We start from the raw sequence: 4279 nt of genomic DNA on the forward strand, positions 1-4279 counted from the left end.
CTCAGTGGTGATACTGCTACTGACTGTGCACACAAGTCCATTACGTCCTCTACAAAACCTACAAGCCGCTTAGCAGTGAAGCAATCCGGATAGCCTGAGATAAGCTCTCCCCACTGCTTGATCGAAAAACTACTGAACAAGTTATTCAAGAGGGATACCAAAGCATGTACTGTAGAATTATCCCCATTGGTCTGAACTGTTTCATCATTTGTCATTGTGTTACAGTTCGAGCTTGCCATTTCACTTTTTTGTTTTTTATGTCTAAAATGTTGTTTTGTGTTAAACTCCGTGTTTGAACGTTTAAAGCGCTGCTGTCCCGCTGTGTGAATGCGTTTCAACTGAACAGCCAGGTCTATATATAAGGTCGGTTTAAGGTTTCTTTGTAACGTCACCTGACGTTTCTTTGTAACGTCACCAGTCAAAGGACTGGCCCGCCCCGTCATAACGAAAGGGGCGGGACAAATCTGTTGCTTAGCAACTGAAAAAAAGGCACACCGCGCTGAATGCTACATCCGGCCTGCGACGGTACACCGCCTCCGCACCACCGTTTAAACATGAAGTGTGGATGTTAGAAGATCCCAAATATGGTGAGCTACTGGGAAATTACTCACGTTTTTGTTCTTGAGAGTGAGCGATAATAAGCGACATTTTATTGAGAAATTACAGTAGTCTGTCTACAAAAACTACAAAAATGACCTAAATAAGACAGAAGTACACATTCATTTTTATCGTTTTGTCAACAACAGGGCGCATGAGGTTTGTTCAATATTTGTTGTGTCTACAAGGCTCAGGCGCCCCCATGAAGTGTCTTATTTGTATAGTTGAAAGCATTATAAAGGAACGCAAAACTAAATTACATATAATTATAATTCTTGGCACTTTCTGGTGTGTGTGAGTTAGTGTTTCTCTTTTATGATTTGTGGGTCCAGCATCAAATTCAGAATCCTTCCCATCACACATGAGGTCTTGAATAATCATCTTATTTTAAAGACCTCGTAGTTTGATAGTTTGCTCTCAGACTGTGGGCTTCCTTGTGGTTTTTAGGATATTTAGAAGTAGAAGGGGATCATCCTTCTGTGGAACCAGCTCCCAGTTTGAATGCAGGAGACGGACACTATCTCTACTTTTAAGATTAAGTTTCAAAGTTACCTTTTTGCCAACGCATATAGCTAGGGCTGAATCAGGTGACCATGAATCCTCCCTTAGTTACCCTGGGACTACCCTGCTGGGGGATTCCCACCATGTGTTTATACACCTCTCTGCATTCAATAATTAGTTCTTGTTCATCTCTGGCTCTCGTCCACAGTGTGTCTTTTGTCCCCTTTTTCGTCTCCTCATCCCCAAAGGGTCGCAGCGGGCTGCCCCTCCCTGACCGTGGTTCTGCCAGAGGGTGCTTCCTGTTAAAAGTGAGTTGTTCCTTCCCACTGTATTGAGGTTTTTTCTTTTTAATTGTAGACTTTCTACCTTACAATCTATACCACCTCGAGGAGACTGTTGTTGTGATTCAGCTCTGCATAAATACAATTAAATCGAATTAAGTGGGTTCAGCTGTTTTGTGAAATAAATGTGAGTGACATGGTAAGTAATAGCCTGCATGTAACTCATGGTAAGAAGAGCAATATCGCCCCCTCCTGGTTCAACCTTTTTTTCTTTGCAGTAATCTTTCCAATAATAATACATATGCACTAACCTCATGCTTGCTGTTAACAATAGCCTAAAGACACAAAATCAAGTTTAGTTTTTTCCTTAAGTTTATGTTTTTTTTAATATGGTTGGCATTTATTTTGTTTCTTTTTAATAATTATATTGATTCTATTGATTGTTTGCCAAGCACTGAGGTCTCTGCTTAGACTGTGCTACTGGGATCACTGATTTAAAAATGAGGCAAAAGCACCAAAGTTGTGCTCAAAAATAGTACAGTGAGCTACAACCTGTTGCTGTAGTAATTCTAACACACTTATTGTTTTTAAATACATACATGTTTAGTTCTTTTAAACCTAATTATATATATATTTTTTGCAAAAGTGTCACCTAAACACCCAAATATACGTAATTCAAAACTTACTTTAATTATTACCCATTTGGCTGGTAACATGGACCCAGTCTGATGGATAGTTACTGAACAGATAGTCTTTTCTTTAAAGGCTGCATTCAGAGCAAATCATTGTAAAAACAAGACAAGTCAATAAAAAACAAGTAATAACTATAATACTAAACTACAATAGAGAGAAAATCCAGTAAATATAATTATATTATGTAAAAAATATACAAATATTTACCTCTAATTTAAAAAGACATTACAAGGGTACTAGTTTCATTTTAATCTAAACATAATCTAAATTGACACTAAATCAGTTTAAATATTACAGCTGAAGGTGATTTCAATAAATGTACTGCTGCTTGACTTTGTTTTACTACTGCAGTATAATTTATCATGTACAAAAGCTCCAAATGTTGTTTCTCTGACTTAATGTTCTGATGACGTTTGTGTTACTTTGCAGGAAATAGTCAGGACCCAGATGAACCTGTGCTGGAATTCAGTGTGGGTGAGTAATATGAGCATTTATGAAGGCTGTCCATGACCTGTAATTAAATTTAGCGTCATTAGTGCCACTCATTGCAAGTGACAGTGCACATGCTTTCAGCATGGAGTCTGCTCTTATGGTAGCAAAATAAATTCAGAAAATCTCCATCAAAAAGCAGCTCAGCAGCAGAAATATATATGGTCAGCTGGTTGTGAGTTAATGAGCATGTGAAATCAGTGTGAACATTTTGAAACAACAACTCTCCAACCTCGTAATTGTAAGACTGCCTGTGCAGCCACAGGAGCCTTCAGAGAGTCTTCCTGCTTGTCTCTTGGGTTGATTTGCTCGTGTTTTCTCACCCAGTCAATGACTGTAAAAGGGCTGGACTAATTGGAGGCAGGTGTAATTGATTGCACTGATATGCTAGTCTACTTATAGCCCACATTACAAACACTGCTGTGTTATTTTGTCTCTCAGTGCAGGTATGTAATGTGACAAAACCTCTAATGATCTGATATGTTTGGGATGGATGGGCTGTGAATTATATAGTGAATTGTCTTATTTTGTCGCTCTGTGCAGGCTTTCTACTTACAGGGTGGTGGGTCTCAGAGGACAATTGCTACCCCTGTTGAAGTGAACAACGTGTGGAGTGCAACTGGCTTTGTGGCATAGCTGGCTCTGGCCTTGGACTGTGTGTTTTTACTTTGTACCTAAATGGGACACTGGACTTTTAACTACTATTCATTGTGTTTATAAATAAAATTTTAGAATTTTATTGACTGTCATCTTTTTGCCCATGGTTGGTGAGACCTAGAATCTCTTTGTGTGTGTGTGTGTGTGTGTGTAACATCAACAGGGTTTTGCATAAAAGAGTGTGAGCAGGTCAAAAGGTCAATTCATTTATTGTAGTTTTATGGCAGCACCCTCTAGTGGCCTTGAAGCAAACAGTCTCCTAACTAAGCCATGGCATCTCTGGTCTCTCCTACTTTTGTGTGCTCTGCTGGAGGAGCAGCATTGGATCTAGTGATACTGAGTAAGCTGATTAGGACAGGCCTGGAGAAATGTGGTTTGCATGAAGTATCAGGAAAAAAACAACCTTGTATTGTAAAATAATAATACACGAATAATAAATACTTTTCATGACATTCAGATTTCTGGACTCACGAGTTCATAGAACATTAATGTTACGAAACATTGAGAAGTCTTAAAACTACATTGTATACTTATTATTTATTTACTTTAATCAGATTTGACTGGTATTTTTAAACATTAAGTTTTTGTTCCTTCAACTATTGTATTTAAGCTTATGACTCACTCACAGTATGTTTATATAACTGCCTAAAAAACGGTGAGGATGTGGCCGCAGTGGCTGAGAAGCAAGAACTTTGCTTTTTCTTTTTTTTTTTCTTTTTTTAATTGGGAAGCATAAATGAACATACCAGAAAACCCTGCACGAAGGAGCCATATTTGTTTTTTGTGTGTGCATAAGATGAAGCTTTAGTATTATTACACATATGATAAGGATGTTAGCATGCAACACACAAACTCAAGTGGTGTTGCCAAGATAGTTGCTGACTGGCAAGAAACTTCTAGAAGAAATCTGGTGACAGTCCAAAGCACAAATGAACATGTTTAATACTCGTGCAAGACCCTGTGGGAAGGTGCCAGATTGCTGTATTTTGTGTGAATCAGGAAAAGTGCACGGTGATGACTAAAGCTTATAAAACATCTCTCTCCTTATGTGTGCATATATG

General features: G+C 38.3%; 1 long non-coding RNA gene across 2 annotated transcripts; it reads left to right on the forward strand.

The window, feature by feature from the left end:
- The first annotated feature begins 455 nt into the window (after positions 1 to 455).
- Positions 456 to 3300, forward strand: LOC145420675 (uncharacterized). 2 transcript variants are annotated; one of them, XR_013901990.1, is made up of 4 exons: positions 456 to 587; positions 1307 to 1406; positions 2502 to 2546; positions 3105 to 3300. It is a non-coding gene; the product is annotated as an uncharacterized LOC145420675 (long non-coding RNA). The 2 variants fall into 2 exon arrangements; XR_013901989.1 differs by lacking the exon at positions 1307 to 1406 and having other exon boundaries at positions 464 to 587; positions 3120 to 3300.
- The last annotated feature ends 979 nt before the right edge of the window (positions 3301 to 4279 follow it).

Source organism: Astatotilapia calliptera, chromosome 15 (genome assembly GCF_964374335.1).
Source record: "Astatotilapia calliptera chromosome 15, fAstCal68.1, whole genome shotgun sequence".
Classification (NCBI taxonomy): Eukaryota; Metazoa; Chordata; class Actinopteri; order Cichliformes; family Cichlidae; genus Astatotilapia; species Astatotilapia calliptera.